We start from the raw sequence: 14,302 nt of genomic DNA, 5'->3' as shown, positions 1-14,302 counted from the left end.
CACTTCACAATAAGAGAACTAGAAATTCACTGTAGCAAAAGTGAGGCGTTTCTTTTACAAACTTGCAAGGTTGGGCATCAGTTTAGAGTGGCAGGAACACTGACTGAACATGGAGGAAAGTTTATAAATGGGCCTACAGTGTGCCGTGCCCCTTCCGCCTCATTTGAAGAAGCAGGAGGGACACTCCTGTCATCTAGGTTTGACCCTTCCCTACGTCCTTTACACTTTTTCTTTTATTCAACAAAAACCATGTGTGGGTTCATATCTACATTTATCATTCTGTTTATTTTAAAGTTTATCAGATATATGACCGTGCAAGCAAGCTAGGCTGTTAGTAATTCTCTCATCTAAATTTTTAGTTTGGATAAGGGGATAACTTAGCAGTGTTAGGAGAGTCAGAGATAACTAGACTAGCAGGCATTCACAAGGTCAAGTGTTTTCTGCTCCTTTGCAGCTGGATATTTATAAGCTGGCTTGATGCACCATCAGAGTTTTCTTACATTCTCTTAGATAGAACCCATCTCAATTTTAAGTCCATTTAAAATACCATTTACTGGCTAATCTTTAAGTCCTTTAATTTTTTTTTTGACATTTCTTGGGAAGTGTTGGTTAGCTACATCACAAACATATGCATATGCAATATAAAAATCATAATTTTTGGTATATTAACAGTTACACAACGTCTCCTAAGTGAAGCTTTGTGCTCTTTAGCTGCCCTCCGTGTGTTTGTCTCTTCTCCCCTGGATTCTTAAGCAACCGCTGGTCTCCTTTCTGCCTCCACATTTTCTGTTCTGTGCATTCTGTGGTGGACTCATGCCATCTTTTGTGTCTGTTTTCTTTCTCTTAGTCCGGGGATGGCCCATGGTGGAGGATATCCGTCCTTTCTGTAAGGACTGTTCCCTTGTATATAGATCACATTATTCCATCCATTTGCTGGTTGGTAGACATTTGAGTTCTTTCACCTTGAGGCTGTCTTTAATAAGATGCTGCTCTGAAAATTTGTGTATAAGGTTTTATGTAAGCATGACATCTTATTTCGGGGGCTTTCTGCCTTAGATAGTAACTCTGCTCTTTAGTAACGGTCTGATGCCAGATGCTCACCAAAAAGGCTTGTGCCATTGTACATTGCATTTGCCGTTTTCAAATCCCCATCTTCATAATTTGTTACCTGGAGGCCACATAAAACCCCTCACTGAAGATGTTGTCTTTCTTCTCACACCAGAGTCCGTAAAGGCTGTGCATTGCCTTCCTTTTAACCGTGAGGAAATCTCTCTTACTTACAAGGCTCTTACTGAACCTTTGGTAAAGTTTAGTAAATAGGAGAGCCAAGACTTTTGACAAATGGGGCTTGAAATTAAGATACATGTTCATGAAAATGAAGTACTCAGTTCATCTCTCAGCTCTTCCATAGGGAAACTTTTTTTCTTTTTTCCCCTTTTTATTAAAAATAGATTCTTTTCTCATACAATCTTTCCTGATTACAGTTTCCCCTTCGTCTACTCCTCCCATCCCTGCCTCCCCTCCCATCTGGATCCACTCCCTTTCTATCTCTCATTAGAAAAGAACAGGCTTCTAAGAGATAACAAAATAAAATATAATAAGACAAAACAAAACCATCTCATCCCAAGTTAGACAAGGCAAATCAACAGAAGGAAGAGAGCCCAAGAGAAGGCACAAGAATGAGATCCACTCATTCCCATACTCAGGAGTCCCATAAAAATACTAAACTGAAAGCTGTGGTATACACACGGAGGAGCTGAGAAAAGACTGTGCAGGCCCTGTGCTTGCTTTCAGTCTCTGTGAGTTTATATGAGCTTTGTTTGGCTGACTCAGAGGACCTTCTTCTCCTGATGTCCTCCATCCCCTCTGGCTTTTACACTCTTTCTGCCTCCTCGTCTGTGGAGTTCCCTGAGCACTGAGGGGAGGAATTTGATGAAGACATTCCATTTAGAGCTGTGTGTTCCAAGATATCTCTCCCTTCATCCCTCCCTTTTCCTCTCCCTTCTTCTTTCTCTCTCTCCCTCCCTCTCTACCTTTCTCTCTATAATATCTGGCTGTGGGTCTCTGTATTTGTTCCCATTTGCTGCAGGAGGAAGCTCCTCTGATGATGGCTGAATCGTTATGATCCACTGATCTATGACTATAGCAGAATATCATTAGCAGTTATTTTATTGTGTACACACACACACACACACACACACACACACACACACACACACACACCAGTAGTATTTGGGTTTATCCTCGGTCCCTAGACTATCAAGTCTCTGGTTCTTGGTCACATAAGCAGTGTCTGGTATGGGTTCCATCTAATGGAGTGGGCTTTAAGTCAAATCAGATAATGGTTGGTTATTCCCACATGTTTTGTGCCACTATTGCCCTAGCATATTTTTCAGGCGGGACAGATTGTAGACCAAAGCTTTGTGGCTGCGTTGGTGGTAATATTTCTCTTTTGGTAGCCTGTAAAGTACCTTCCCATACCAAATACATGTAGAATGTAGTACTGAAGCTTCTTTGTAGGCACCAGCTCAACCTCTCCATGTGCAATGAGTTGTGTGAGTGTTGTCTTTAGCAGTGAGGCCTTACTGTCAGTTTGTGGAAAGCAACCTACTGTCTTGGCAATAGCCTAGGCTGTTTAGGGATTCCCATGGACCACTTTGGCCAACAACTCAATTGGATATAATACAGTCCCTATACTAAAAGCTTCATTTGGTGACAAGAGATGACCAGTTGGGACTTTGTCTCCATCATTATTTGTAGAGTTCTTTAGGATTTTAGGTTTCCACTGCACTAGACTTCCATACCACCCCTCAAATGCCCCTCAATTCTAGCTGTCTTTCCCTGCATTCCCTCCCTCAACCCCATCTTCCCTGCCCCTCCCTACCTGATCCTCTTGTTCCTGCCCTCACCACCCCCAGTAACCCCATAAAAATCTGTTCTATTTTCCTGTCCCAGTGAGATCCATGTGCCTCCCCCTTGTTCCTTCCTCTTTTTTCTAACCTCTCTTGGTCTATGGATTGTAACTTGGTTATCACTTATTTAGCAGTTCATATCCACATATAAGCAAATACATACTACATTTATCTTTCTGGATCTGGGTTACCCCACTCAGGATGATTCTTTTTCTAGTTCTGCCCATTTGCCTGAAAATTTCATGATAATCATTTTTTCTTCAGTAATTTATGACCATTTTATTCTTTAATTTTTAAAAATTTATTCTTCACAGTACATTACATCCTGACTGCAGTTTCCCCTCCCTCTACTCCTCCCAATACCTCCCTCCCCTCTCCCTCAGATCCACTCATCCCATTTCCCTTCAGAAAAGGGTAGGCCTCCCAGGGATATCAACCAAAAACGGCATGACAAGTTACAATAAGACTAGGCACAAACTCTCATATCAAGGCTGGACAAGGCAACCCAACAGGAGGAAAGGGGTCCCAAGAGCAGGCAAAAGAGTCAGAGATAATCCCCCCCATTCCCACTGTTAGGATTCCCATAAGAACACCAAGCTATGCAAACATAACATATATGCAGAGAACCTAGCACAGTCCCATTCAGGGTCCTTGATTGTCACTTCAGTCTCTGTGAGCCCCTATGAGCCCTGCTTTGTTGATTCTGTGGGCCATGTTCTCATGGTGTCCTTGACCCCTCTTACTGCTAAAATTCTTCCTCCCCAAGTTATGCAAGGTTTCCTGAGCTCCACGTAGTATTTGGCTGTGGGTCTCTGCATCTGTTCTGATCAGTTGCTGGATAAACCTCTCTAATAATGATTGAGCTATGCACCAAACTGTTCTGGCTGGTGTGGGCTGAATGCTGTCATTTTTTAAAAGCTTAGTAATATTCCATTGTGTAAATATAACACATTTCTTGATTCATTCTTCTATTGAGGGACATCTGTATCTAAGTTGTTTCCAACTTCTAGCTACTTTGAATAGAGCAGCAGTTACTTTGAATAGAGCAGCAGTAAACATGTTTGAGCCAGTGTTCTTGTGGTAAGATGAAGCTTCCTTTGGGTATATGACCAAGAGTGGTATAGCTGGATCTTGAGATAGATCTATTCTCATCTTTTTGTTCATTTGGGTCTTCTCTCTTTGCCTTTTAGTTAATTAGATAAGGGTTTATCTATTTTATTGATTTTTCTCAAGGAACCATTCATTGATTCTTTGTATTCTTTGTTCCTATTTGGTTGATTTTGGCCCTGAGTTTGATTATTTCTTGCCATGTACTCCTTTAGGGTATGATTTCTTCTTTTTGTTCTAGCTTTCAGGTTTTCTGTTAAGTTGGTAGTATGAGATCTCCCCAGTGTTTTTATGCAGGCACTTGGTGCTATGAACTTGCCTCTTAGAACTGCCTTCATTGTGTCCCTTAAGTTTGGGCATGTTGTGCATTCATTTCATTTAATTCTAGAAATTAATTTTTTTCTTGACTTATTTTTCGATCAGTTGAAGATTGTTCGGTTTCCATGACTTTGTAAGCTTTCCGTTGTTGATATCTAGACTTAATCCATGGTTGGCTAATAGGATGCAGGGAGTTATTTCAAACTTTCTTGTATCTGTTGAGACTTGCTTGGGATGGAGAGATGGCTCAGCCATTAAAGGCTAGGCTCACAACCAAAAATATAAGAGACTTGCTTTGTATGTGGTCAGTCTTCAAGAAAGTCTCCATGAGTTGCTGAGAAAAGGGAATATTCTTTCTTTCCTGTGTGGGTAAAATGTTCTGTAAATATCTGTTAGGTCCATTTGGTTTATAAAGTCTGTTAGTTCCAGTATTTCCGTATTTAGTTTTTGTCTAGATGACCTGTCTATTGATGATAGTGAGGTATTGAAGTCTCCCGCTATCAATGTGTGAGGGTCAACATGTTTTTAAAGCTAGTAGTGTTTCTTTTACAAACTTGGTTGCCCTTGTGTTTATGGCATAGATGTTAAGAATTGGAATGTCAAAAAAAAAAAAAAAAGAATTGGAATGTCATCTTGGCGGAGTTTTCCTTTTAAGAGTATGTAGTGTATTTCCCTATCTCTTCTGATTAGTTTGGGTTTGAAGTCTATTTTGTATGATATTGAAATCTCTACACAAGCTTGCTTCTTGGGTCCATTTGCTTGGAATACCTTTTCCCAGCTCTTAATCTGGGGCAATGTCTATCCTTGATGTTGAGGTGTGTTTCTCAGATGCAGCAGAAGGATAGAGCCTATTTTCACATTCATTCTTTTAGTCTGTGTCTTTTTATTGGGAAATTGAGACCATTGGTATTGAGAAATATGACTAATCATTATTTTGTTGTTGGTGGGGGAGATGTTTCCATTCTTTAGATTTTGCTAGTCTGAGATTGTTTGTTCCCTGCATTTTCATAATTGTAGTTAACCTCCTTAGGTTGGAGTTTTCTTTGCAGCACCTTCTTTATGGCTGGATTTGTGAATGTTGTTTAAATTTGGCTTTATTGTGGAATATCTTATTTTCTCCATCTATGGTGATTGAAAGTTTTGCTGGGTTTAGTAGTCTGTTGGTCTCTTAGAGTCTGCAGCACAGACCTTTCTGGCTTTTAAGCACAAACCCTTCTGGCTTTTAAGTCTCTACTGAGAAGTCAGGTGTAGTTCTCCTAGGTCTGCCTTCATTTGTTACTTGACCTTTTTCCCTTGCAGCTTTCAATACTCTTTGTTCTGTGTGTTTAGTGTTTTGATTCTTATGTGCCAGGGGAATTCTCTCTTTTGGTCCAATCTATCTGGTGTTCTGTAAGCTTCTGATACCTTTATAGGTGTGTCCTTCTTAAGGTTAGGAAAATTTTCTCCTATGATTTTGTTAAAAATATTTTCTAGGACTTTGAACTGGGAATCTTCTCCTTCTTCTATTCCTAATATTCTTAGGTTTGGACTTTTCATAGTGTCCCAGATTTATTGGATGTTTTGTGTCAAGAATATTTTAGATTTAACATTTTCTTTGACCAATGTATCTGTTTCTTCTAGCATGTCTTCAATGCCTGAGATTCTCTCTTCATCTCTTCTATTCTGTTGGTGAAGTTTGCCTTTGAAGTTCCTGTTGGAATTTTAAACTTCTCATTTCCAGAATTCCCTCAGTTTGGGTTTTCTTTGTTGATTCTACTTTCATTTTCAGGTCTCACACAGTTTTATTCATTTCCTTACACTGTATTTTCCTGGATTTCCATAAAGGATTTATTCATTTCTTCCCAGTTTGTGTTTTTCTGGATTTCTTTAAGGGATTTATTCACCTTTTCTTTAAGGACCTCTATCATCTTCATACAGGCTATTTTAGGGTGTTTTTCTTGGGCTTCAGCTGTATTGGAATTTTCAGGGCCTGCTGTGGTAGGGTTGCTGAACTCTAAGGGAGATGTATTATCCTGGCTGTAATTATGTTTTTATGCTGGTGTATAGTCATTTGGGATTGGGGTGATTATAGGTCTAGGTGATGATTTCTGGTATTGTTTTTGTTGGGTGGGTGTTTTATTCGGTGGTTTATGTTTTCTCTCTGGATTTTAGGAGAATGTGATGGCTGTGTGTTGCCTGGTAGGAAATTTTCTGTGGACCTGTTAGGTGTGACCACTGGGAGTTCCAGGTAAAATGTGTTTCTGAGTGTTGGGACTTGACACTTAGGAATGAGGATAGATAGGCTAGGGGTCTTAAGTGGTGAAGGTCTTCAATTAGCTTGCCTTTTCCCCTGATCTACTCAGCTAGAGTGTTCCCAGAGAATGCCTGCTATTATTGGAGGCTGGGTAATGGGATGAGTTGGGAGAAGGGAAGTTGGAGAAGATCTTTGTGATCCATTGGGGATGGGGTCAGAGAGGAAGAGGAGAGCACAGCAGGTGTTCTTCTACAGAGAGAGAGAGGTGAAGGTCTTTAGTTAGATTACCTGGTCCTAGCCTGCTCGGCTGGTGTGCTCACAGGGAATGACTATTTGAGTTGGAGGCTGAGATAATGAGATGAGTTGGGTAAGGAAGGTTGGAGGAAAGAATGTTTGTGATCATTTGGAGATGGGGTCAGAGAGGAAAGGTGTTCTGCTTTTTGTGGGGATGATCTGGGGATGAGACTGAGGATTTGGATCTACAGGAGTAGAAGGTGAGGTGAAAATCTTCCTGGGCAGGAGGTAGGAAAACTCACCTTCTCTCCATTCTGACTTCTGCTAATTATGTCTTTATTAACTGAATATCTCTGAGGGTTCACATTTATAAGGCCAAAACAGCAATGCTGCTCTCAATTAAGAAAGGTCTCTTTATTGCATAGAAAGTGGTGTGTTCTGTAACCAACATATTAGAATATTACTTTAAATACATTTTTAAAGAACAGTAATGATTTTTTTTTAAATAGCAGTGTTAGGATATGGATATTACAATGTAAGCTGGACTTTTTAATGTGGATTTTTTTTTTCAAAGTAAGAGGCTTATAATCCTTTATACAAGTACTTGTACACACACCCTTCCTGAACTGAAATTTAGGAAACATGAATTCTGTGAATAAAGAATGAGAAAGATAGAAAAATAAGAAGGAACCTAGTAGGATATGTACTGGATCCCAGAGCCTCCCTCCCTCCTTTCTCTAGAAACAAGCTCTGTGTTTATTTAGTGTTCCTGACTGCCACTGGACTAGTGTGAGGACCCAAGACTGGGAAACTAAAATCAAGGAAACGGCACAGTGCTACAACCCAAGGGTTTAAAACAAGTCCAAGTGTCAGAAGCACAGATGTATTTGACTTTGGGTGGAACCGGGTAAGTATAAAGAAAAGAAGACACTGTTGTTCCACACTTGAGTGCAGGTCCCTCTGTCCAGGCCCGCCTGCCCAGGCCCGCCCCTGCCATGCTATGAAGTTCTAGCATGGTGAACAGAATGCACTTGCCTGGCTTGCCAGCACATATATATTTAAGATTCTCCACGTGTATTTTTATGTAATTTTTGTTGTAGATTCTAACTAGAATTAATTTACCAAATTTGTATTCATGGAAAGATGTCTCTAAGACATTCTGGATTCTCTAAAGTGTATTTAACTCAGGACCCCCCCCCACCCCCGCCCCATTTTGAAAGGCATGTGTATTTCAAGGGAAATTTAATCCATATGTTCCTGACTCACTCACACTTAACTCATCAAAACGTTGTTTAGTAAAAGCTATTTGATGTTGGGAAAGCCTTACAAGACTTCTTAAGTCTTTTTTTTCCTTTCTCTTTGAATTAGGAAGTTGCTTTGCCAGTCATAAATAGCATACTCAAAGGGTTCACATTCAGCTTCAAACAGTCCACCAGTCCCTTAGAGATAACATTCACATGCCTATTTCTTTCAAAAGCTAAAATATTTAACTTTATAACTAATTTTTTTAATACCTGGTGTACTTTGATACTTGTCATTGTTCTCAGAAAGTCAGCAGGCCAGTGTAGACCTTCAGGCATTATATTGTAGCTACAGTCCTATGTTTCCAAAAATATATGTCCTCTTCAACCATGTCCGTAGTCCATAAAACATATTTAAACTACTTTTAATAGCAATAACAGTCCTGCTAACCTGACTATAAATTTTAAACTATAATAACATAACAGGACACAATTTAACTGTGTCCATTATGCATTAGCTATGCTTCAAATCATACATAAAACTCTCACATACCTTTTATTTTAAGAATAAGCTACCCTTTAGTCAAGTGTTTTATAAACCCCAATAGTAAGACCTTTTCTTCCTAATACATTGTTTTGGTTGAAACATTTTTTCACTTCTTTCTCTGTATGCAGAATTTCTAAGAATTTATCATCATACCACTAATCTGAAAAATAGGGCAATAATCACCTAACTTATTGGTAGACTGTGGCTCCCTGTATATGGGGCACCAAGCTATCACACATTACAGGTTTTAGAGAGAGCATGAATGAAGGTATTAATTGCCTAATAGAAGAAGTACATGAATTTTGTTGTTTGATACACTTGGAGGAGAATGTGAGATAAAAGAACTGCTTTCCAGTGAACAGACAATTCACACTAGCATCTTGAAGCAAAGGAGGAGGATTGATGTACATTGAAGAAGTGCCCTGGTCTTCTCTCTAAGAGACGTTAGCAGTGTTGCAAAGCTGAGGTGAAAGAGCACTTTCCCCCAGTAGAACAGTGATGTACAAAGATGCACAGTCTCTACAAGCTGGTGGTACTTTCCCCCAGTAGAACCGTGATGTACAAAGATGCACAGTCTTTACAAGCTGGTGGTACTTTCCCCCAGTAGAACAGTGATGTACAAAGATGCACAGTCTTTACAAGCTGGTGGTACTTTGAGCTGTTTTTATTCCCATAACATAATGCTGCATACAGAAGCTGGAACCTATAGAAAGTCCAAGGCCATAATCACTTAGCCTGGAGAACAAGGATTTCTGTGGCAAGCAGGTTACAAACACTCCAGCAGAATATACTCTGTTTGTTCAGATAGTACTGTGACAAAACTCAGGAATTCGGACATGCTCAGAGGTTAAGAGTCTTGCTGCCCCCCAGAGAACCTGAGTTTGGTTCCCAACAACCACATTAGGTTTCTCACAGTGCCCTGTTAACTTCAGCCCCATGGGAACTAACACTCTCTAATGGCCTCCCCAGCTACCTACATGAACATTGCACACATTCACATAGACACACATATATGCATAATTTTTTAAAAATTAATAAAGATTAATTGATTTATAAATAGAAAAAGAAAACAGATCTAGACCTTTTTAAACTGTAAAAGAGGATAATTTGAATTTGCTGTCTAAATTATTATTGTTTAAAAATTTTTCAGACAAAATTCTATAGTGATTGAAGTATCTTTTATTCTTTTTTATTCCGAAGTTGTGCTTTTCTTTCATTTTACATTACTAGCTTACCAACCAGCTAAAAACAGCCAAAGTGCTCCTCCAGTTCAGCTTATAGGTGAATCAGAAATTCAAAGAGAAACTGAAAAGTTACAGATAAATTCTGTATCTAAATTTGGATTTGCCCTTTTCTGAGTAGAAGTGGAGGGTTAGATGTGGGTGGGACAAAGGGGAGGTGTGTGGGGGGAAGGACTAGGAGGAGAGGAGGGAGGGGAACTGGAGTCAGAATGTAAAATAAAGAAAGAAAATAAACACTAACATAAGTAAAATTGGATAGGAAGGTCTCCATTTACCAAACAATATCTTCTGAGGAGAAAGAGTGATCTAGATAAGTATAAATGTGGATGGGAGACAGAATTAACATTTACTAAGAGGAGACGGTACTACAGGCTGAGAAGTGCCAGTCTGTTGCTTAGAATGCAACTGAATTTTAAAAGTTATGTCACAGCAGTGGGAACACTGACCCACCATCACAGCCTGAGAGACTTGGAGCCAAAACATAAATCTGCTTTTCTTTTTCCAGGCACTTTTTTAATTTCCTCATAGCTCTGTGTTTTTTGAAACTTTCAATTGGTTAATAAATCAATTAAGTGGATTATTGCCATCTTTATTGTATAGTAGATTTTAAAAGGAGAAGGAGAAGAAGAAGAAGAAGGCAGTGAGGAAGGGAGGAGGAGGAGGAGGAGGAGGAGGAGGAGGAGAGCAAGATAGCTCAGTGGATTAAGATGCTTGCCACCAGTCCTGACAGTCTGAGTTCAGTCTCCAAAACCCACATCATGAAAGACAAGAACCAATTCTTGACAACCTGTCCTCTGTCCTCCGCATGTGTACCATGGGGAAACACACATACACACACACACACACACACACACACACACACATACACACACACACACACACACACACATACATTCTGTAATTGCTTTAAAAAAGAGAGAAGAGTTTACAACAGGAGATACCCCCAGAGTACACTGTAGTAAAGGCAAGAGCTGGGAGGGCATGCGGGCCCTTAGCAACCATTTTCAGATCCTGACTCCAACTTTATTCTAGTTGGATATATTATTTCTTAGGTATAAGCCATGGTGATACATGGAATAAAAAGATACATGATAGAATCCCTGCCCTTCAGGACCTGACTGGTGGGCTAGGACTGCTGGATTTACAAGATTTAAAAAAATGATCCAAAGTTAGAAAGCAGAGTTAGGCTTGGAGTTCACAATTTAGATCACCGAGGTCACTAAGGAAATGGATAATATAGAGAGCGGAGAGCCTCAGACCAGCTGCAGAGCTCCAAGGAACAGCAGGCTTCCGGCCAGTGAAGAGAGCTGTGGGCAACACTGCGGAGGGAGGCCTAGCCAGAAGACAGCAGGACAGTCCTGTGCCATGGGCATCAGGGCCCTGCTTCAGCAATTTCAACCTAATGTTCCTTGGAACACAGGTATTTTTAAAACCACAAGCACAAGCAATCCCCTAGGAAAGTGTCTGAAATCTGAAAGATTCTAGTAAAATCAAAAGGTTACAATTTTGTTTCTTAACTCTGAGAACTTGTATTTTTATTAACCATAGGACATTTTCCAAACACCCTGGCAACAGGCCAGGTGGGAGTATAGCCAAAGAACTGAACAGAAGACAACAACTCTTTAACCTCGGCAGGCCTGGAGAGGGCACAGATAAGAAGACAGCAGCTGAGGTGGCAGGGGTGGGTGATATCAAGCACACAAGCAGAGAGAGCAGCTGACTTCCAGCTCCAAGAAAACGGACAACAGGAGATGAGGATAAGTTGGGTACAGAAAGCCTTGAGATAGAGGAAGACATCAAGACAAGTGCAACCTTTAATTTTTCTCCAAAATATGAATATTGTAAACCAGAATGGATGCTTGTAGAGCATCAGTTTTCAACATGTGGGTCACAACTTTTTTTGGAGTCACATACCAGATATGCTGCATATCAGATATTTACATCACAGTTCATAACAGTAGCAAAATTACAGTTATGAAGTAGCAGTGACAATAATTTTATGGCTGGGGGTCACCACAACATGAGGAACTGTATTAAAGGGTCGCAGCATTAGGAAAGTTGAGAACCACTGTTGAAAAGGATGACCTTTCCTAAGAAGAGGCCTTATATTTACTAGTCTTCTCAAAGGCGTGTACGTACCCTCCGCACAAAAAAGATCCAAACCACTGCTGTACACTGCAGCATCTGATCTCTACTGCCATAATCTAAGCAGATCTGATACCCAAAGCTATGTGTGCTTTCTCAGTGTCCTCTCCCACTGCTTCCCTTTCCTCGTCCTGCTCTCCTCCAGCCATGCAATGTGCAGCTGTGTGTCCATCCATAATATTTCCCATTACATTATCTGTCTGTCATACCCATACATCACAGCTCTTGGAATTGCCATTTCTGCAAATCCCATGCCAACTACCACCACCTTAGTAAAAATTGTTACACTTCAAGGAATGTCCATAGGGTTGTTCTCTTCCTCTTCTTTGGTAGAAGACAGTACACATAAGGATATATAACCTAACTTTAGCATCATGTATAAATCCTACCTCTGATGTGGACTAGTTGAAGGACCTTTCTAAACTACCTTCCTTCTCATTTTCTCATCTGTAGAATGAGGACAACATCAGTAGCTGACATACAGAGTTATTGAAAGGAATAAATAAGATTAATTCATGTGCTGTGCTTTGTACAATGCTCAGTTGAGCCCTTCTCTCTATGACATAATTATCCATACACATTTCTTTTTTTATTTTACCCCATATTTTTACCTCATAAAGGTCCTTTTTTTAAATGAAATTCATACCTTATACATTACTGTATTCCCTTTAGTTCCCAAAAGAACACAACACATAGTCATTACTTTTTGTTGATTGCATGAATGAATGGATGCTGAGTTAAATGCCTCTGCATCTAATTTCCGAAGACAGAACAAATTGTATGCTAAGAAAAATGTGGCAGTTATAAAATTATGCCATTTCAATGAATAATATATATGGGGTGTAACTAGAATAATTAAGTGTAATTGCCATTGGATTTTAGTATATTTTTTTAATTTTTATTTTCTCCAGGATTCACTCTCTCTTAGAGAGTGAATTTTAAGGAACAATTTGGAATAAAACAAAAAATATTATCTGGATTTTAAGTGACTTTTACTGTTACATACAAATGACACAGTGGTATGTATCATTTTCTGTGTTCTGTTCCATAAATGCAGAGTGCACTCTGTGAGTGAGTTCTTCAGGTTGATGATGTGAACTAGAGAAACAAATCAACAACATGTTCAATATCTTAGGAGAGCTGCAATGAAAATGTACCAGGAGCCCTGGGACTACGAAGGCTGGCTAGAATGAGCCCAGCCTAGAGTTTAGGGTCCTAAGCCTCCTGCTCATAATAGATCTAAATCACATTCTCTGGTTTATTCACACATCTCGTCTAGTAGGAATTTACTCTCCTCAGATACAAAATGACATCCTGATGCCATAAAAGAGTCCTAATTCCAGAAGATGAAAGATGTCTCCCATATGTTGAACTAAATGTAATATAACTGGAAACACAAATCTCATCCAGCTCACCTGGGAGGGCAGATTATCACAAGAGCCCAAAAATGATCAGTGCTTTTCAGTAAGGTTTTTGTTTAGGACATCTCAATGCCACTTTATCTGGACTATCTATGTGCTTTTTAAAGTTTTTCTTTCTAAAATCCATGATAGTCCCTGCAGAAAATACTATATATTTATTATATTAACATAAGATACATAATTTTATACATATATATTAAGACAAAGAATTACTTGTTCTACAAATGAATTGGGGAATATAAATGAAAGGATAAGGTTAGGGTCTACTAGATTGTCTCTTGGTACCTAAGATTATTCATTGCTGGCACATTAAATAAGATGTAGCTTTAGATAACGTTAGTAGTAAGTAGGATCTCTGCCATGCTGAACAGACATTATGCTAAAGTGTAGTGTTGAGTTGCTTGTTATGAAAGAGGTCTCTCATTTTTCTCCCAGCTGCAGACTGTGGTAAGTTGACTCTTTCCAGAGATAGATTTACTAAGGACTCCAGAGATTAATATGTGCTCTTAAGCATCAAATAGTCATCTCAGGAAACATGGAAAATGTGGGGATGATCTGTTATTGTAAATTTCAATGTTTAAAACAAAGGGAACTCAAGAAGTCACCAAGGAGCATCAAAGGCCACTTTCTGGGTACAGGCTTATATACCTATGGGACTATTTGGGGGCACTGTGTAATGAGGGTTCTGGGAAAAAATATTGCTAAAATTGAAGTGCATACCCCATATGCTTCTAAATTTGTTTTGAAATTAAAGACCTTTAATTTTTTTCTTTGATTTCCCCCAAGTTTTCCTAGCAACATACTTAAAAATAAAGATGCCATAAAGTAGTGATTGTGGTCAGTGTTTTGGCCACATTCTGTTAGCCACACTATTTCCTCAGAAATTTTGTCACATTATTACAG

General features: G+C 39.4%; 1 protein-coding gene across 6 annotated transcripts in view; it reads left to right on the top strand.

The window, feature by feature from the left end:
- Nbea (neurobeachin) overlaps positions 1-14,302 on the top strand; it is a 558,359-nt gene that overhangs the window by 367,376 nt on the left and 176,681 nt on the right. The gene's annotated exons all lie outside the window — the stretch shown is intronic.

The sequence above is a fragment of the Peromyscus californicus genome, unplaced genomic scaffold (assembly GCF_007827085.1).
Source record: "Peromyscus californicus insignis strain IS unplaced genomic scaffold, ASM782708v3 Scaffold_9__1_contigs__length_137607984, whole genome shotgun sequence".
In the NCBI taxonomy this organism is placed as follows: domain Eukaryota; kingdom Metazoa; phylum Chordata; class Mammalia; order Rodentia; family Cricetidae; genus Peromyscus; species Peromyscus californicus.
The sequence above is the reverse complement of the archived record's forward strand: the minus strand, read 5'-3'. Positions and strand labels throughout refer to the sequence as shown.